General features: G+C 42.5%; 1 protein-coding gene across 1 annotated transcript in view; it reads right to left on the reverse strand.

The window, feature by feature from the left end:
- The window catches only part of SGSM3 (small G protein signaling modulator 3), a 37,029-nt gene extending 20,468 nt beyond the window's left edge, over nucleotides 1-16,561 (reverse strand). The window contains exon 1 of the mRNA XM_079774278.1: nucleotides 16,428-16,561. The gene's annotated coding sequence lies outside the window, so the exon portion shown is untranslated. The remainder of the gene's footprint in view (nucleotides 1-16,427) is intronic.
- Between the last annotated feature and the right edge of the window lie 5,155 nt (nucleotides 16,562-21,716).

Raw genomic sequence — 21,716 nt, forward strand, 5'->3', positions numbered from 1 at the left:
TAGTGCTGGAGCACACACATACAGGTGGAGCAAAAGTAGGTTTACAGTTGTGAGTACGTGAAGGAGTTTATTCCTTTTTTTTTTTTTCAGAGTTTATTCTTGTATTATTATTTACTAGTGGTCCTATGCACGAATCCGTGCGCGAGTAGCTTGCTGCCGCTTGCCTCAGCTGGCTGGCTGCCTTGCCCACAGCCGCTGTAGCTCTCCATTGCAAGTAGCTCCCTGCCCGCCCTCCTGGTGATCGGTCATTACACGTCACAGTGTAAGAACCATTTGCATATTACCTCTTTATTATATAGGATTACTAGAAGCCCGGTGCAAGAAATTCATGCACGGGGCGGGGGGGGGGATTCCCCTCAGCCTGGCCTGCACCCTCTCCAATTCAGGACCCCTCAGGGGATGTCCGACTGCCGGTTTACGCCCGGTCCCTGTGTGGGATCGGGCCTAAACCGGCAGTCAAACATCCCTCTCACAATCTGGGACCGAGGGCTCCTAACCGCTCACCTGCCTGCCTGCCTGATCACCCCTAACTGCCCTCCCCTGCCGGCCTGGTCGCCCCTAACTGCCCTCCCCTGCCGGCCTGGTCGCCCCTAACTGCCCTCCCCTGCCGGCCTGGTCGCCCTTAACTGCCCTCCCCTGCTGACGTGATCGCCCCTAACCACCTCTGCCTTGGCCCCCACCACGTGGCTTTGTCTGGCAGGACATCTGGATGGATGTCCAGTCTAATTAGCATATTATCCTTTTATTAGTATAGATTGTATTATTTTCCATATGAATAACTAAACCTAATTTTGCCCCATCCTATATATACATATACATATACATATACATATACATATACATATACACACACACACACACACACGAATGTATGTATGTTGGTATAATTATATGTATATACATATTAAAATGTATATACAAATACATATAAATGTATATATATGTACATATGTATATGTACATATACATATGTTAAAAATTAAAAATACATTTTTAAATAAAATACTCAATGCCGGCAATAACTAGTTTTGTGATAAAAATCTACTTCACTCATGAACTGCTGTAAACTGATCATTCCTTTAGGAATGGAATATACATAAATATTTCCACATCCTTTATTCAGTAACTATTTCCTTAGAAAGTTAATAGAATAATTCAATTAAAGCAAAAGATATGTGCATGAAAGGTTTACTGCAGCATTACCTACACACAACAATATGAAATAATTTAAATGTTTAACATTAGGCAAATTCATCAAATTTTGGTATACTGACACAATAAATCTGATTCACTCATTTCACATTCCAACTCTGGACTTCTGCATCTGGCCAAGATGGAGTTACAAGGACTAAATATATTACTCTCCAAACTTGAACAACTAAAAAACTGGAAAAATAGACGAAACACTGATTTTCAGATGCTGGAGATCAAGCAGCACAGGGCAGTGAACCCTGAGAGAGAGAAAACAACCCTCTCCTCAGTCGCTGCCTGGAGAGTCTGCAGGCTATAGTGCTGGGAGTGACCCAGGAGCTGAGGTGAGAGTTAGAAGCTAAAGCAGCTTGAATGTGCAGAGCAGAGAAATGGAGAAGAGAGACTGACACAGACAAAATTCAGAAATCTGTACAGGGCAACCCAAATCTTTATCCATCCATCCATCTGTCTAATTTTTATTGATTTTAGGAAGAGAGGGAGGTAGAGGGAGAGATAGAAACATTGATCAGCTGCCTCCTGCATGCCCTTACTGGGGATCGAGCCCGCAGCCCAGGCATGTGCCATGACCAGGAATTGCACTGGCGACCTCTTGGTGCACGGTGCTCAGCCACTGAGCCGCACCAGCCGGGCTATTTGTTTATTTTTTGTTAATCCTCACCCGAGGATATTTTTCCCGTTGATTTTTAGAGAGAGTGGAAGGGGGAAGGAAGAGGGAGACAGAGAGAGACACGAGAGAGGTTGCCTCCTACACGCACATCAACCAGGGTTGGGGATTAAACCTGAAACCCAGCTAAGTGCCCTTGACCAGGAATCAAACTCATGGTTCTTGGGTGCATGGACTGACGTTCTAACCACTGATAACACCGGCCAGGACCCAACTCTTCATCTTAATACTGGTCACAACACATGTGTGAGGAAACCACCCAAAGCTAGGAAAAACCACCTGTAAGAGGAATAACACCCGAAGCTCACCCCACGGAATCATCCTGATGTATTAACCTTTTTATATATTTGTGTAATGCAATTCACTAAAATTCTGTTTAGAATTCTTGCAGCTATGTTCATGGAAGATATCTGATCTGTATTTTTCTTTCCTGATAATACCTTTTTCTTGTTTTGGTATCAGGATAATGTTTGCGTTATAGAATGATTTGGAAAGCAGTCTCCTCTCCTCAATTTTCAAAAAGAGTTTGTATAGAAATTGGTATTATTTCTTTCTTAAATGTTGAGTAAAAATCACCAATGACGTCACGTGTGCCTGGAGTTTTCTTTGTAGGAAGGTTTCCAACTATAATTTCTTTAACAGAGATAAGACTATTCCAATCATCTTTTTCTTCTTGAGTGAGCTCTGTTTTGGTAGTTTGTGTACTTTTAAGAAATTTGTCCATTATCTAAGTTGTTGAATTTATTGATTGATTTAATCCAAAGTAGGCAGAAAAAAGAAAACAAAGATAAAAACAGAAATCAATAAAGTAGAAAACAAAAAATAGAGAAAAATCGATGTAACAAGAGAACATTATAAACAACTTTATGCCAATACATAAAAACACACAATACATATAAAATTACAATACTTAGAAAAACAATACCGTCATGACTGAGTGGGCTTTATCTTGGGAATGCAAGATTTGTTCAATATTTAAAAACCATATCAATGGACCAAAGAAGCAAAACTACAATTAACTCAATAGAACAAGCATTTGACAAAAGTTAATATCTATTCATGATAAAAACTCAAACAGAAATACATGAAAATTTCCTTAACCTAATAAAGGGCATTTATAAAAATCCTACAGTTCACATCACACTTAATGATCAAAGACTGATGGCTTTCCCCCTAAGACTGGGAACAGGAAAGAATTTAACATAATTCCAATCAAAACCCAGACGATTTCCTGGAGAAAATGACAAGCTGAATCTAAAATTAAATAGATGGGCAAAGGAACCAGAATACTCCAAACAATTTTGAAAAAGCAGAAGGTTGGAGAACTCACACTACCAGATTTCAATACTTACTATAAAGCTACAGGACAGTGTGGCATTGGCAAAAAGACAGACCAGTAGTTTCTATCAGAAAGGGGTATAGGAAAGTGGACTACATAGTGACATGGGCTAATTTTTTAGGGTGATAGAACTGTTGTGTATCTTGCTGTGTTGGTAATTACATGATTGTATGTATTTGTCAGAGCTTGCAGAACTGCACACTAAAAGGGGTGAATTTTATTGTATGTAAACTTTAATAACATAAAAGAAATAGTATACTTAGTGAAATAAGCCAGTCACAAGAATATAAAAAGAATCCCAATTATGGGGACTAAAGAAATATTGACCTTATTTATGATCTAACATTACGGGGAACACATCCTATCTAATAAAGAGGGAATATGCTAATTGACCATCATGCCCTCGCAAAGATGGCAGCACCCACAGCCAATAAGGAAGGAATATGCTAATTGATTATCACACCCTCAAAGATGGCGGCACCCACAGCCACAAGATGGCGGCACCCAGTCCCCTCAGCCCCACTGGAGTGGCAGGCATGCGGAATGGCCGGGCCCACCCCCAGGCGGGTCCGGCCGCTCCGTGAACCTGCCTCGGGAGTCCCCCAGTCCCCTCAGCCCCTCAGCCCCCCAGCCACCCAGAGGCGCAGGCAAGCCTCAGATGGTGGCTGCCCAGCTGCCCAGGGCCGCCCAAGGCTCAGGTAACCAGGGCCGGCTGAGGCTTGTGCTGCCGGCAGTGGCAGCAGAGGTGTGATGGGGGCGTCGCCTTTCCCTGATCGCCAGATTGCCTCCTACCCCTGAGGGCTCCTGGACTGTGAGAGGGGGCAGGCTGGACTGAGGGACCCCCCCCCCTTCCAGTGCATGAATTTTCATGCACTGGGCCTCTAGTGGTATTATAATATAGCATGTACACCCAGAATGTGTATATCATTCAGTCATTCCCTCCCCAAATATTTCTATAACATATTATGTGCTAGGGCAACAATGATTTATAATCTAGAGGGGAAAATCAAACAGAAAATAAATAGATGGATAAATAAATGACAATTCCAGAGTGTGGTAGGTGCTCTGAATAAAACAAAAGGCTGATGTGATATAGAATCCAGGGGAGAAATCTATGAAGTGCTTTTTGAGTTGAAATCTGAAGGACAAGAAGCCAGTCCTGCAAAGATCTAGGGGTAGAGAGTCCCGGGCAGAAGGAATGGCCAGTCCAAAAGCTCTAAGGTGGGGAAGATCTTGGAGGAACAGAAACACAATGAACAAGCGGGGCAATAAGAAGAGGGAAATAAGAGGCAGAGGAACCTAGATCACTAGGAGATTGTAGGCCAGAGTGAAGGATTCAGATTTTAACAATGGGAATCCACAAAAGGGTCCTAAACACGGCAGTGGTGTGAACTACATGTTGTTTTGTTTTGTTTTAAATATATTTTATTGATTTTTTTTTTTTTTACAGAGAGGAAGGGAAAGGGATAGAGAGTTAGAAACATCGATGAGAGAAAAACATCAATCAGCTGCCTCCTGCACACTCCCCACTGGGGATGTGCCCGCAACCAAGGTACATGCCCTTGACCAGAATCGAACCTAACCAGTTAGGGCGAACTACATTGTTTTTAAAAAATCACTTTGGCCAAAACCGGTTTGGCTCAGTGGATAGAGCGTCGGTCTGCGGACTGAAGGGTCCCAGGTTCGATTTCGGTCAAGGGCATGTACTGTGGTTGCGGGCACATCCCCAGTAGGGAGTGTGCAGGAGGCAGCTGATCGATGTTTCTCTCTCATCAATGTTTCTAACTCTCTCTCCCTCTCCCTTCCTCTCTGTGAAAAATCAATAAAATATATTTTTTTAAATAAAAAATAATAAAATAATAAAAATAAAAAATCACTTTGGCCCTAGCCAGTTTGGCTCAGCGGATAGAGCATCGGCTCAGCAGGTTCGATTCAGGTCAAGGGCACATGCCCAGGTTTCGTGCTCAGTGGTGGGCATGCAGGAGGCAGCCAATCAGTGATTCGCTCTCATCATTGATGTTTCTCTCTCACTCCCTTCCTCTATGAAATCAATAAAGATATGTTTGTTTGTTTTTTAAATCACTTTGGTTGCTATTTGGCAAATGGCTTGTAGAGAGACAAGAGTGATGCAGAGAGACAAGTTTGAAAGTGCAAGGTCCAGAAGAGAGATGATGGGGAGTGAGTTTAATGTGACAGCTGAGGTGGAGATGAAGAGATATGAATGGATTCAAGATACAATCAGAGGCAGAACCAATGGCTTTGCTGCTGGGTTGATGTGGGGAATGGAGAGAGGGAGCAACCAAAGCGAAGCCTAGGTTTCAGGTCTGAGCTTTTGGATTTATGGTGATGCCACTTACTAATATGGGGAAGAGGGAAAAAACAGGTTTAGGCAAAGAGGGAGTTAAGAGTTGTGGGATATTTTCCATGTTGCTTAGAAAACCAAGTGGAGATGTTAGTAGGTGACTGGATACACAAGTGTACATCTTCAGGGAGATGCAGTACTATAGATATAAATTTGGGAGTCTTCCCGTCTTCTACCCAACCAACAAGTATTTTTTGAGCAACTACTATGTGCCAGACACTGTTAATGTGCTAGGGATATAGCAGTAAAACAAGATAGACCAAGTTCTTACTGTTGTGAACTGCAGTTTCCTCATCTATAAAATAGGGATGACAAAATGTAAATAAATACCTATAACATAGTGTGTGCTTAATCTGGCTATTAATATTAGTGAGAAACAGACAATAAATAAGTAAACAGTGAAATAAATTAGAAAAAGACAAATACCGTAAAATCTCACTCATATGTAGAACGTTCAAAAAACAAAAACAAAAAAGCCAAGCTCATAGATACAGGGAACAGATTAGTGGTTGCCAAAAGCAGGGAGTGGGGGGGGGGGGGGGGGGGGGGGAGAAATGGGTGAAGGTACAAACTTCCAGTTTTAAAATAAATAATTCGTGGTGACTATAGTTACTAATACCATACAGCATATTTGAAAGTTGCTAAGAAAGTTCTTAAAACTTTTCATCATGAAAAAGTGTTTTGCAACTATGTAAGGTAACGGATATTTCCTTGTCTTATTGTGGTGATCATTTCACAATGTATACAAATACTGAATCTTGATGTTATACACCTGAAACTAATATAATGTTACATGTCAATTAGACCTCAATTAAAAATTATTGCAATAAAAATAGGTAAGTAAATAAAATAATTTCAGAGTAATAATATATGCTATGAAGAAAACACAGAATAATTTACAGAGTGACAGGCAGTGGCAGGAGGACTATTTTTGACAAGAGTCAGGGAAAGCCTCTCTGAGGGGGTAACATTTCAGCTGATGGCAGCTCTGACAAGGAGCCAGCTCTGCAAAGACCTAGAAGGGCAGCCCAAGCAGAGGAAATGGCTCCTGCAATGCAGGCCTTAAAGAACAGTTTATGGCACTGGAGAAATAAAAGGCCAGTGTGTCTGAGGTAGAGCAATGAGGGGGAAATTAGCAGAAAGCACTGGAGAGACAGGCAGGAGCTAGGTTGGGTAGGGCCTTCTACCCATGGCAAAGACTCTGGCTTTTATTTTGATGGGAAGCCATTGGAAGGGTATGACATGGTCTCTGACTTAGGTTTTTAAAGAAATCACATTCGCTATGGTGAAGAGTGAACTGCAGAGGGGTTAAGACTCTAAGCTATTACAATTGTCCAGGTGAGGATGCTATCTTGAGATGATGACAACTAACTAGATTCTGGATATAATGTGGAGGTAGTGCAGAGGTAGATAATGGAAAGCAGGAATCAATAGTGTCTCCTAAGGTTTTAGACCCCAGCAACTATATAGGTCCCATCAACCAAGATGAGGGACGACTCGGGGAAGAGCAGGTTTCAGGGTTAGAAATCTGCCCAGCTGGCATGGCTCAGTAGTTGAGTGTCAACCTATGAACCAGGAGGTCATGGTTCAATTCCTAGTCAGAGCACATGCCTGGGATATGGGCTTGATCCCTAGTAGGGGCCATGCAAAAGGCAGCTCTCTCATCATTGATTTCTACCTCTCTCTCCCTCTCTCTTACTCTCTGAAATCAATAAAAATATATTTAAAAAAAGAAATCAAGAGAGCTCACCAAAGTCAGAACTGAAGATGTGAATTTAGGAATCATTAGGAGTAGATGTCATGGCTGAGGAGACAATGCAGAGTAGTGGCCTCTAGTTATTTATAATAGCCTAAAAATGAAAACAATCCAAATGTTCATCAATGGACACATGGATAAACAAAATGTGTATATCCATGTTCTAAGCTATTATTCAGTCATAAAAAGGACTGAAGTACAGACACAAACTACTACATGGATGAACCTTGAAAACATACTTATGAAAGAAGCCAGTGACATTTCTATGATTCCATTTATATGAAATGCCTGGAATAGACAAATCGATAGAGACAGGAAGTAGATTAGTGGTTTCCAGGGGCTGGAGGGAGGGGAAAATAGGGAATGACTCCTAAAGGGTATGAAGTTCCTTTCTGGGATGATAAAAATATTCTGGAATTTGACATTGGTAATGGTTGCACAACACAGTGGATACACTGAAAACCTCTGAACTGTATACTTTAAAACGGTGACTTTGTGGTGCATGAATTATATCTCAATTTTTAAAATTACATTTAAGTATCATAGAACGTTGAGGAATAAGAAGTGTCCTACCTGAGTGTGTTCTGAGATCCACAAATGAAGTCCTGAACATACAGCACCCGTAGCCCCTCTGTCTTCCCTGCTCTTTCTCTGTCAAAGCTACTACTTATCAACTTAAATATCCATCTCCTCCGGGGATTTAATGTTTATTCAAAACCAAGAAAAGCACAAGTGAAAAATAAAAAGGTGTAAACTGTTAGCAATAGCTTATTTGTAACTGTGAAAAGGATCCCTTTCTCTCTCATTTGTAACTAACACTTTACTTACACTACTCAGCATGAATTTGACATCTTAGCAACCTGTGAAGTCAGGAACTCCCTAAGCCACTAAAAGGTAAAAATTATAAAAGACTGTAACAAGTTTCCCAACAGTCTAAGTAATCGCTGGAAAAAGAACTCACAACACTTTAAAACTCAATATTGAAGCACCTAAAAAGCAATTTTTGCAATAAAAACAATGCTGTAAGGTACTCTCCCTCTGAAGATTTTTTAAAATGACATTAACACATCTGTCTCATTTGGGAGAGGATTTGGACTTTTAAAGTCTGCTTTCTTGACTTTAGTGTCAACTTTGTTAATAAAAATCAAAGTATAAGATTAGGTTAGCGACAAATGACTGGTAATGGAGTTTAACATGATGCCAGTTGAAGCAGACAATAAATCTAATGACCCCTAAAGTGAACTTAAAATTGTATAATTATAGCAGAGTGGAAAATTGCTTTTTAATAGTTGGCTCCAGAAGGCTTCTCAGAGAAAGAGTTTATCTTTGTTTGGGGAAAATAAACTCCCTAAAGGTGGAGGGTAAACTTTGAAGGCATAGATTAGAAGAAAGGAAAGATTTATCAATGGCCTAGCAAAAGAAATCAGGAGAAATTTGGAGACAGGGGAGAACGGACAATAGAGGTGGCCTGGACTACAGAGGGGAGGGGAAGAGAAGTCCAAAGACAAGGTAAGGAGCTGTATCCTGTACAACAGAACCACCTATGAGACATTAACACTCTGTGCATCTGGGTTTGAGGAGGCCTCGGGGTCGGGACCAAATAAATGCTTTTGCAGAAAAGGATAATCCCAAACCCCATTACTGTGTTGTTGCAAAGTAAGATCCCTTTGTTATTCCATATCTTCAGTAAAGCCTGCCTTACTCTTTTTTTAAAAATATATTTTATTGATTTTTTTTTTCCCACAGAGGAAGGGAGAGAGATAGAAACATCGATGAGAGAGAAGCATCGATCAGCTGCCTCCTGCACGCCCCCTACTGGAGATGTGCCCGCAACCAAGGTACATGCCCTTGACCGGAATCGAACCCAGGACCCTTCAGTCCCCAGGCCGACACTCTATCCACTGAGCCAAACCAGCTAGGGCAAGCCTGCCTTACTCTTAAGAGCCTTGACCCATGACAGGGGTAGACTGCTGAGTGGAGGGAATACCAAACTCCTGGTAGATCTCCACGTACAAGATCCTTTTTGAGTTCCTGTGCCTGGCTCCTTGAGCTTCCTTTGTTTGTAATGCCCTCCACTTCACCTGACTTCTCATTCCTCAAGGCTCAGACCAGGCAATTCCTCTTGGAAGCCTTCTCTGACATCCCTCTCTGGTTGTGTCAGATGCCACTATTCACTCTATCTGTAACTTATCGTACAACCCCTCTATAACACATTCATCTTAATAGCTACCATTCATTGCAGACTTTCTAAGTGCCAGGAACTCTAATAAGAAAAGCTGTATTAAAACATTTATAGGCCCTATGGTCCACCAATTTCCATTTCTGGAAACTTATTCTGCATTTCAGCAAAATGATTCATATACAAGGACACTCACGCCCTAGCACGTTTGGCTCAGTGGATAAAGCATCGGCCTGCAGACTGAAGGGTCCCGGGCTCGATTCCAGTCAAGGGCACATGCCCAGGTTGGCAGGCTTCATCCCCAGTAAGGGGTGTGCAGGAGACAGCCAGTCAAGGATTCCCTCTCATCATTGATGTTTCTATCTCTCTCTCCCTCTCTGAAATCAATTTTTTAAAAAAAAAGAAAGGACAATCTGTACAACACTGCTTGTGATAGCAAAATATTAGAAAACCTAAATACCCATTAAAAGGGATTAAATAAAGGACAGTACATGTATATAATGGAATAGTGTGCATCTATCAAAAAAGAATAGGTCAACTATTTATGCATTAATAGGGAATGATCTTCAAGATACAGCATTAAGTGAAAAAGGCAAAGAGCAAAAACAGTGATCCCTATCTCAGGAAACAGGCATTATCACCTACTCACCCACTCTCTTCAGCCTCATGGCTAATGGATTCTCCTTTATCCACCCCCAACTCTCAGGCTTTTCCTAATATTTTGTGAATTTCCTTTCTTTTTCTTCAACTTGTCGCTAGTTTTCATTTCTCACAACCATGGTTATTACAAATCTCTCAACTGGGATCCCTACCCACACCCCACCCCCCGCCCCCAAGCCCCTACTCTCTATTCTGCAGCCAGAGAAATCCTTTAAAAATGCAACTAGTGATTTCCTTCTCTTTAAACCCCCTTTTCTTCCCTTTGACTTTAGGAAAAAGTCAAAATTTGATAACTTGGCTTATAAGACCCTGAATGACCTAGTAATCCTTGCTAACCATTCCAGCTTCATCTCTCAACACCTACCTCTCATTCGCCCTCAACCCATGCTCTATGCTCCTGCCATAGAATACTTCTTTCTGACTTTGGAACCCACCTACTTTCTCTCAGAGCATGCTGCTACGTAAATGAAACAACAATATGTAAAGAAAGTCTCGAACCTTGGGCCCCGACAATCACCATGATAAGGCAGCTAGTGCACTAATCTTCCAGAACTGGTTCCCTGCTCCGGTCACCGCAGTCATTCTTTTTGGAAACATCTTTATTATTCATATCACCCTTTATCTCCCTTATTGCCAAAGACATATCAAGTAAAGACCCACTACGTCATCCAAATTTCTCAACTGACTCCCCCAAAACTGGCATCAGAAGAGCAAAATGACTCCAATAATCGACTCTATTTTGAGCTCCACTCCTGCTCCTGCTCCTGCTCCCACAGGTCTACAGCTAGGACTGATTTCCCTTCCCTGAGTCAGTATTTCCTTTGTGATCAGAGATAGAGAGTGTTCCTTTAGGCAAGAGCTGGGGGTGATTGTGCAAGGCAGAGCAGACTGTGGAAGAACAGACCATGGAAACAGGAACCTCACCCCAGAATTCTGCAAGCTCAGGTACAGCTCCCCCTTTTCTGCACAGCAGCACCGGCTACATGAAACTCTGCTGTGCAGACTTCTGGACCATGCTCATCCACTCTAGGTCTTCCTGTAAAATAATTAATCATCCAAGGTAATCTAGCTACCTCCCTGAGTCCCTCCCAGGATCACTCCCCTAAGTTTATAGCCTAGCAGTACCTGGATAGTGACAAGGAAGCAAAAGCAAGGTGCTGCATGGACCTTCTGTCATTCCCACAACCAGGGGGGAGGGAGGCAACCACCTCCTTAGAAGTAAAAGTGAAACAAATAACCCTTAGCTAACTGCAGCTCAACATTCAGGTAGCTCTGAAAAATGGCAGGCAAGAGTGTCTGAGGAAAATAAGCTCCTTGAGGGCCGACTGGCAAAAAAAGGCCACGGAGAACTTTATATTTAAAGTTTTATATTAACCTAGAAGCATACAGTACTTAACATGAGATCATAAATGAAGTTGATAAGGTCCCTATTCCTCATATAATTAAACCATACAGGTCTGCAAACTATCTTATCTTTAAGTCATTTATTTGGCCATACCATCTATATAATTACTGGGGATGTTTCAATTGCAGATATGAAAATAACTACATAATAACCCTAAAGTATGGTAATCCAACCCTATTTACTCGGTGGCAGTGAATGGACTGAGGTATTATAAGGGAGGTACCAAGGAAAATATTTACTGAGCATTTACCACTGAGCTAAGAAACCTGAGAACACCAGGGCTCAGAGAGGTTAAGCAATGCTCACGTCGAACACTCAGCGACTCCTGAGCCGTCCTTCTATTACACCACACTGACTAGTACAACTGTAGTTGTCAGACACATTACATAGATTTTATTTAATCTTCAAAACAACCCTATGAAGTAGGAGGTTATGAGCACAAACTCTGGAGTCTTGACTACCCAGGTTCAAATGCTGATTCCACCACTTATTTGTGGGGCCTTAAGCAAGTTACTCAACATTTCTGTGACTGTCTCCTCATATTAAGTGGGCATAATACTAATAATATATAGGGTGGTTGTAAAGACTGAGTTAATACAATAAAATTCTGTGCCTAGTATATAGTAAATACCCAACAAATATTAACTATTATTATGAGTGGTGGTGGTGGTAGTAGTAGCAATTATTCCAATTTTACAGAAAAGAAAAATGAGGCATTGGGAAGTAATATCAAAGTTTAAAGTGGTAGAGCCAGAATTTGAACTTCATTGTTAGGTGCTCCTAATTACTATATTCTACTAAGTTCAGAATTAAACACACACACACACACACACACACACAGTGGTATTTGGACTTTAACCCTAACCTCAAGTCACACAAATTAAGAATATTTACAAATGAAACTCAAACACAAGAAGAGGGAAATGATTTGTTGTTTCATGTCTTTAGAATGTTAGCTAGAAGGCTAACTAGATATCTAGAGAGGCCCAGGTCTTATCATTTTGTTAAAAAAAAAAAAAAAAAAGGAAGCCCTAATTGGAAATCAGGCCCTTCTCAAGAACAAGCCTTCTGATAACTGGATTAGTGTGTTCAATCTCATTTCTGATGTTACTCTTTTTTATTTTTAAATCCTTCCAGAAAAAACCCCCACTACATATATATATATATATATATATATATATATATATATATATATATATATGAAAGAGAGGAAGGGCAAGAAGGGGAGAGAGAGAGAGAAACATCAATGTGAGAAAGAAATATTGACCAGGTGCCTCCTGTACACACCCCAACCAGGAATCGAACTCCCAACCCAGGTATGTGCCCTGATCAGGAATCGAACCCGCTCCAACCGAGACACCCGGCCAAGGCCTGATGTTACTCTTATTGATAAAGCTATTTAATCATGCCAAAGTAGTTAACTTTCCAAAACAATTCACATCATTAGCACAGAAAAAGCCCTACATCACAGTTAGAAAAAGCATGAACGTGTTTATAACTGCAAAAGAGGCACAATGTTAGAAGTGAAGACATAGTTAACAGTGCCGATCGAAATGTAGTTAATGTCTCGCTCCTCATTTATGAATTGTGACCAAAGGTAACAAGCCTAATTGGTCAAAAAGAGGGAGAGGTGATACTATTCAAACGATGGTGTCTTCAAAATCAGTTCACAAGCCACACTGAAAGCCTGCCTCACCTTTTCAGTCACATAGTATTACTAGACAGCACCTACCACTGCAGAACACAACCTTCTGGGAAGTGTTCGCTCAACAGATATTTATTGATCTCTTACCACTATTCTAGGAGATAGAAGTGAGGTGGTGAAAAAGCCAGACTCTACTTTCATAGAGCTTACATTGTAGGCAGGCATCATGAAGAAAAAAATTAAGGATCAGTTCCCAGGTCAGACTCAAAAACCTACATTGTATATTTCAAGTGTATCATCTCTCACTGGCAAGATACAGTTTCTCCTAAAAGTACACACACCTAAGTATGCAGTCCCAGCACCTCTGTCTAAAACAGTGGTTCTCAACCTTTCTAATGCTGCGACCCTTTAATACAGTTCCTCATGTTGTGGTGACCCCCAAGCATAAAATTATTTTCGTTGCTACTTCATAACTGTAATTTTGCTACTATTATGAATCATAATGTAAATATGTGTGTTTTCTGATGGTCTTAGGCGACCCTGCTAGTGGTCTTAGAGCCTAAGACCATCGGAAAACACAGATATTTACATTACGATTCATTAACAGTAGCAAAATTAGTTATGAAGTAGCAACGAAAATAATTTTATGGTTGGGGGTCACCACAACATGAGGAACTGTATTAAAGGGTCGCAGCATTAGAAAGGTTGAGAACCACTGGGTAGATTTCTCTCTGTTGGCAGTCCAGTGTCACTCTCTCAGTGACGTGTTCCTCTCCCAACTCCCAAGAGCAAAGATTGCTCCATCAGCAGTTAACACATCACACTGACATGTATGAATTTCTTTTTCCTCCTCGTTAGTCCCTCAACAGGGCAAGAACCATGTTTTGGCCTCTTTGTACATCTAGAAGATGGTACATACAGTAGGTATTCAATAAATGGTTGAATGGAAGCCAGACCGCAATGAACTAGCAGCGGTCGCCAACCGGTGGTCTGCTGACGACTGGTGGTCCGTGAGGTCCGAAAGGTTGGCGACTGCTGAACTAAGGAGTAAATGGAAGAGAAGGGCGGGAAATGGTAGTAGTTTGAAGGAGAAATGCGATCACAGTAAAGTTTTATACATTTTTAAATATGAGAAAGACTTGAACATCTTTGTTGGTAAGGTAGTACAGCAAGCACAGTAGAAACAGCAGGGGGTCAGAGTCAGACTTGAAGTTGAATTCTGGCCCTGTCACCATAATTGTAGGCAATTCACTGAATTTCTGTACTTCAGCTTACACTTACACATAAAATGAGAATAATACCTACACCTCACGGTGACAATTACAGCACTTAGCAAACAGAAGATGTTCAATGAATGTTATCAATGCTTTTTACGGTATGCGGAAGCCTGGACTAACTCAACCATATAATGTGTGCTCCAGTCCAGATTTCCTGTCTCTAATCTGTGTGTACTGTGTGACGGCAAAGAAACCGGGTTCTTATTTCTTCTGTGTGTACCACCCCCTGTGCTACTCCACTTCCTTGTGACAGTGCATGAGGGCACGAATGCTGCTATGGAAAATTACTGATGTCACCAGCTGAGGAGCAGAGAGGATCCGGAGAATAACTAGATGAAATTGATGTTAAATCATCAAATGCACAAGATTTTGGGCTCCTGCCAACACTCTCATTGAGAACTAAGAAGAGAGAAACACAGAACAGTAAGTGTCTAAGACAACAGGTGTGCCCAGCATCCACTCCAGGCACGGAAAGATGGCTTGTATGATAAGAGATGATTGATTCTCTCCTGAGTTCCTTTCTCAATATTTCACCCTAGTGTCAGGCTCATTTCTGTGAGGTGCTACTCTAGTTGATGGACTTTTCTGTCAACCTGACAAGATCCCAAATTCATAAGGTTAGTAAGCCCTTTTATATTTAAACAATTTTTGTTCACAGCCTTTTAAATTAAAGCTAATGCTCTGGTCACGCACCTGTTACCTATATCTGATCAACAGAAACACCACCACCCCTCTCCCAGATCACACACCTCCATGCTTAAGAAGGGGGATGGGAAAGAGAACTAACGCCAGGTAATGCGGCAATTCGTGATGAAAAGGCTACAGGCACTAAGGATTACCAAAGGACAGGAAAGATACTGGCCTTTATTTAGAGTCAGTTACAAGCTGATCATGGAGAAGAGAAACACAGATTTAAAACAAAGAAGGTATAGCTGTTGTGCCGCGTTCAGAGAGAACTGGAAGAGATGAGGAAGAAAAGAAGTAGGAAATACATGTGTATCCACAAAGAATCACAAAAGCTACAAGTAAACAAGTCAAAATAGAAAATTCAGTTCTTTTCAGTCTGATTAGGAACTTGAATTTACCAAAAAAAGGAGACAGAAGGGTAAATCCTCCAGGACACCTTCAGTACCCCACCAGAACCAAACCGGAGCCAGCCCGAACCGCAGCCTGGCGAGCAGCACAAGGACCTGCAAAGAAACTTGGGCCTCCCCACCTGTCCCCCCGAATAGGAAGCACTGGGTCCTTAGACCAGGTATGAGAACGCATTTCCCAATTCCAGGCCTCGTCACACCGGGCGATCCTGACTAATTTATTCTCAATTTCCCCAAAGTTAAACACAAACAACATCCTGGTGTGTCGGGACCCCGACCAGCATGTTCACAAGTTACACCTGAGGAGGAGTTTCTGCTGTGAGTGTGCTCCAGGCAGCGGTTCTTTCAAAAAATAAAAATAAAAATAAAGACACCCCCCCCCCCCCCCGCCGCATTTGGTGGTTTCTGTAAACCTGCTCCCAGCTGCCGGAGGGGAAGGGACGTACGTATTCGGGTTCGAGGCCCCCCCCACTCCGCCCCGGCACTGAGGCAGGGGACGCCGGCGGCCCCCACCTCCCGCGAGGCCAGGCGGACCCACGTGGGGGGGGGTCCCGCCTTCGGAGGCCGCCCCCGCTCCGAGCAGGGACGCGGGGGCTCGCGGGTCGGAGCATCGTCCCCGCCCCGCAGGCCCCGCACCCGGACGCGAGAGCCCGCACCTGACCGCCCCCGCCCCGGCCCCAAATCAGGCGTCGCACCTGCGAGGGGCGGCCCGGGCGGTGCATCTCCCCTCCTCCGCCCGTCCGCAGCCGCCCCCGCGTCCCAACCCGAGGGGCATGTGTGGGCCTCGGCCCCGCAGACCCAGCCGGCCCCGTCGGCCTCTCCCTGCGCACTCACCTGCCTCACAGGAGATGTCCAGCTGCCTCGCCGCCGCGAGTCCCCGCCACCTCAGTGCCGACCCGGGTCGGGCTCGCTGCTGCGCGCCTTGGATCCAGTCAGCGCTCGGCGGCGGCGACGCCACTGCGCACGCGCGCAGGACCCAGCAGGGCGGCCGCGGGGCATGCTGGGGGCTGAAGTCCTCCGGGTCCGATGGGCGTGAGCGGCGAGGTTTACACGCCCCCAACCCCGCTTTGGAGCCGCCTTTCAGAGCTGAACAACCTTCGAAGCCCATTTTTATCCTAGCGATGTCCACCGGCCTCCTGTCTGCACTGCAGCCCGAGGAACTTTGGGCAAAATGGGGTGAACCAGCTGTCAGGATGGGGGATAGACGCGACAGGTCTCTGGGAAGGAGGGGCACTTACTTGATGCTCATTTTCTAAATATTTAAGAGCCTTCTTTACGAGTGTACCGAACTAGTACAAGACCAGCCTGACCCAACGCTTACACAGTTCACACGCTTTGGAAGGAGCTCCAAACTGGAACAATTGGCTGAGGTCATGCCCAAGAAATGTACGCTCCGGGTATTCGCAATGCGGTGGGAGTAGTCAGAGGCCTGCTTTGAGTCACTAAACCACGCTAACATTGAGCTCACCCACAAAATGAGAAGGTGAACTTATGGTTGAGAACTAAATGCTATTTGAGAAAATGTTAATGCACAATACAAACTAATAATCCAAGAGGGTGGCAAGCCCATCTCTGATATCCGGGTCCTAGCTGACATCAGACTCTAGGTTGGAAAAACAACGCGATTGCCACATTTTAGAAAGGTCACCAAAAGCTACAATGGTATTATGGGAATGTTTCCTAGAAATTTCACCCTATTCCGAAGAGATTCATTTGAGGGCTGCTTACTAACCTAAGCATGGATTCCTAGTGGTGTTCCAGGGTAAATGAATGGAACCATAGGCAAAGCCCACAAAACACAGGAAGGCAGTCTCCGTCATCTTACTGTGTCATGCTTACTTTACAAAGCACTTCCATGCAATTCACAACACGCAAAGCACGGTGAGTTTTATCATTTGCATTTTAGAGGAGTTGGCCAAAAGAATGTGAAGCACTGACAGAGCCGGGATCTGAACCGTTTCTGTGGCCAAGTTCATTTTTTCTTCCCAACTACACTAGCCCTTACAAATTCTGCTCTTTAAAAAAGAATTGCCTTCCTGATACACCAAGGTTGCAGGTTTGATCCCTAGTCAGGACACATATAAGAATCAACCAATAATGTATTATAAGTAGAACAATAAATCAATGTCTCCTCCCCCTCTCTTCCCACCCTTCCCTCCTCTCTCTATCTCAAAAAACCAATAATTTTTTTTAAATGACATAGAGCAATTAATTCCAGCCTTTTTGGTGTGGTAACATCCCTTTTCTCTCATATCACAACTTTCAAGGGCTATTATTTCTTAAATATATCTTTATAGAAAAACACAAATTTAATTGTAAGGTAAACTTGTGTCAAAACTCAACGGCTGATTAACGCTAGTTTCAGCATAGGCCCCTTAGGTTTTTGCAATAAAGCATTATCATTTTGTCTTTGCCTATTTTCCCTACAGACTTAATAGGGAACTAAGGACTTACATTTGTCAGAGATTAATACCCAGCAGGTCCAAAGGCCACAGGAGATAGACTAGCTACCAATTCTATAAAACGTACTTATTTATAAATGCTGTGTAAGAATACAACATACACATTTGGCCTCCATTAGACAAGAGGGAGAAAGAAAAATGCTGAATTCTTAAGTTCCTAGGACAGCACCCACGGCAAGGCCCCCGTTAATTAATGCCACGGGAAGGGTGGGTGGGGAGCTAGGTGTACTGAAGTAATTCAGCCAGTAATTCCCGCGCAGGTGGGAAAAGCATCTGCCTCATGATGAAGAGTGAGTTACAAGCCGCTAAAACCCTGCAGTGTGGATTTCTTGTTGAAGTTACATCTCAGGAGCACCTTTTCTCGGTGGAGGTTACTGAACTTTACGTGTTCAGAGGCTGAATTCTGTATGTCCCATTATCGAGGAGCCACTCATCACTCTGTGGTCGGCTCCCTGCCCTGGAACCACAGCTCCAGGAAGGCAGACTGTCTTGTTCACCACTATTCCTAGTCCATAGTCGGGTGCTGAAAAATACCTGTTAAAGTATGAAACCTCCATCAAAAAAAATCATTTTGTAAATACTTATTTCTTCCAAGTTATCACTAAGAAATAAAGCTTTCTATTTTATTTTACCTCCTACTTATTCCTTGAAAGAAATGAGCAATTTAAGGAACTGTGGTATGAATCCTTCTGAGATGTTATTTGGATTTCTGGATTACTTTATTTTTAAAATACATTTTTATTGATTCCAGAGAGGAAAATAGAAATATCAATGATGAGAATCATCGATTGGCTGCCTTCTACATGCCCCACACTGGGGATTAAGCCCACAACCTGGGCATGTGTCCTCACCTGGAATTGAACTGTGACTTCCTGGCTCATAGGTTGACACACAAACACTGAGCCACACAGCTGGGCTCCGCATTATGTATTTTAAACAAATTTGGCTTGTACTCTTACAACTTTTAAAGACAGCTGTCCTTTAAAGTTTAAAACCACGGAAGAGGTTTGCTTCCCATTGTCTTAAATGTTTATGTCCTAGAGCCATAGCAGTGAAAGGCTAGATCGCTCATGGATGGAAACTGATAGGAGGCCTTCATGGTTCATCTCCTGCCGTCTCACATGTGACCACTTAAAACCACTATTCAAAATGAGCTTATTTCCTACGAAACCCCTTATGGGGATTAGGGACAGGGGTCTACAGAAGTTCCCAAAGATATCTTCAAACCCCTCCTTCCTTGCTATCCTGGGCTGAGATGTTGCCTAACCACAATTTCTGGCCCTCTATAGAAGAGGAAGGCCCAATAACACCACGAATGTAAGAGAACTGGCAGAACCAAGTACAAAGTCAGAATCTGAAAGGGCAGGTCAAACCTCGCTTTTCTAAGGCTAAAGGGCCCTGTTATATAAGATACACAGGGCCTCTTATTTTCATCCACCCACCCATTCCTCATTTAACCTTTTGACCAAGTAGTCACCTGCAGATCATCTTGTCTTCTGATGAGCACATCTTGAAAGCTGGGCCAGAAACCCAGCTATTTCTTCTTGAGCTTGGACTTTTCATGAAGGCAAATTTATAGCCACACTCACCACTTATACCATTTTTTCCAGAAATGTGGCCTCTAAGAACTTTACTGTACACATCATTTAAAAAGGTAAGGACAAGGTCACTCGGATCCAGAATGGAAAACCAAATTCTGCTTTGACTTCTAGTTACATTCAGAATTAGCTAAATGTATGAGCTAGATTTTGTGTTCATTAGACTACATCTCTTATAAAGAACATATCTTAAGTAATACATATGAATTCCAATATTTAAAATGTTACAGATAAAATGTAATTTCTCTTCCAAATGGGATCTTGGAATAGAAAAAGGACATGAGCTAAACACTAAGGACTTTAATAATGTATCAGTATTAGTTCATTAATTGTGACATTGGTACCATACAAATATATTAATAATAGAGGAAACCAAGTATGGGGTATATGGGAACTTTGTACTATCTTTGCAATTTTTCTGTAAATACAAACTTCTAAAATTTAAAGTTTATTTAAATAAAAATTTCATTAAGAACTTAAAAAAATACACAAAAACAAAATGAAAACCACCTGAACTCATTAGCCAAGAAACCACACTTAATATTTCATTATGTAGCTTTCCAACTTCTTTAATTTTTTACTTTTTTTCTATTTAATTTCTGACTCATTCCCCAATCTCTACTTGGTTCTAGTTCAGGATATACTCTCCCATGGGAGGCAAACCAAACCAACAGCAGCACCCTCCAGTTTCAGCCAGCTCCCCGAATGACCACAGAGAAGAAAGTTGGTGAACGCTCCTGGGCTCAGAAAGGAAAAGGACATTTTCAGAGCGCCTTCTTTTGTCAGACTCTGCTATGCCACTGCAGTCACTGAACCTCACATCCACCCAGGATGGATGTCTCCATTCAGGAGGCACCTAGCCTGTGCTTCCACTTGTCACCAGGCCCTCCTGTTATTAAATTAAATCTACCATCTGCCAGGGGGGAGGGGGCAGTAAAGTGTCCAGGACTCTGAATGCAGCTGAACAGAAGCCAGTTGTCCTAGGGTTTGTCCAGACCCTGGTTTCTGGATGGTTCAGCTCCTAGTTTGCATCACTGGTTAACTGAATTCAACCTAATTTTGAGAAGGCATGAATGCTCTCTCTTCTCAATCAAACATCAGCCCACCCAAATGCCTTTAATTAAAGTGCTAAATGGGAAAATAAGATAACAAAATTGCACTTAAGAGTATATCACAAATATATAAAAATGAGCATGGAAGAGGAAAGAAGAAACACACAACAAACCAATGTACCCATTCAAATAGCCCAGGATCACCAATCACGAGTTCAGAAATCCAACAGAATTGTCAGAACAAGACTGTCAAGATCTTATTTCCTCTGAGGAAATCTATTAACTAAACTCCACGGTATCGGATATCCCCAGTGTGTCTATGTAATAGAAATCCTCTGATTACAGATACACTGATGGTAGGCGCTTCCTCTGAAGTGGCCCACACTAGAGAAGGAAGTAGAGTGATTGATCAGAGCCCAGTGACTCAATTCCTTGTGCCAGACCCGATTTAAACATCCGCACGAGAGGAGTAACAAATTGTTTCTAAAAGAGTTGAAATGTCATATGGCTCCACACCATCCATGCTTGCTACACAGAACTGTATTATAAAATTTGGTTTTCAAGATTGCCTTATTCTCCTTTCTTTCCAATAAGTTGAGCTCTTTACTTCTACCTATGATTAGATACAATTGGAGGCAATTAAGCCTCTCCTCCCTCAAAACATTCCCATTCCCGACAACTAGACAACTAGGGAGTCTTCTGTTTGACCTGAAAGGGTGGGGTGGGGGGAGAATCACTAACTTTTAGCATCTCCAATGTCTGGGTCCAAACCAGCCTCAGACTCGCAACAATGGATACTGGTCTCAGTTGTGTCTCTTGGGACAACAGATAATTAAGTCATTCTTCCTCCTCACAACCGTATTGGAAGCACTAAGTTTTCTCTTACAGGATGAAGAGCCCTAACATTCCTTCACCCCTCATGACAAGGTCTTCTTTGGAAGCTGGCTCTCCAATGAACTGTTCCTCAAACTGGCTGTCCAAAACTGAACATAATACCATGAGTGTGGAACA

Source organism: Cnephaeus nilssonii (genome assembly GCF_951640355.1).
Source record: "Cnephaeus nilssonii genome assembly, chromosome: 6".
In the NCBI taxonomy this organism is placed as follows: Eukaryota; Metazoa; Chordata; class Mammalia; order Chiroptera; family Vespertilionidae; genus Cnephaeus; species Cnephaeus nilssonii.